A 283-nucleotide genomic window follows, 5' to 3' on the forward strand; every position below is an offset into this window, starting at 1 on the left:
CTGCCTGTCTTGTTTTCCCTTGAAAAATTACTCGTAGAATGATATCTTACAGTGCCTACAAAATCACAGCCTCAAACATCTCCCCATTTTCTCAAGGGCTTATCCCACTCCTCTGAAGCAATTTCCATTACATTTAAAATGCAAATGTTGTTACTCCTTTCTTGTCCTTCTTTATACCTAATCAGCTAGCATGATTGTTTCAGCTTTCATGGCCAAACTTTCATACTCCATTATATATACACACAATGTACATTATTAGTAATTAAAAAATAACTGCACATTC

This window comes from Propithecus coquereli, unplaced genomic scaffold (assembly GCF_000956105.1).
Source record: "Propithecus coquereli isolate 6110/MARCELLA unplaced genomic scaffold, Pcoq_1.0 Scaffold650, whole genome shotgun sequence".
Classification (NCBI taxonomy): Eukaryota; Metazoa; Chordata; class Mammalia; order Primates; family Indriidae; genus Propithecus; species Propithecus coquereli.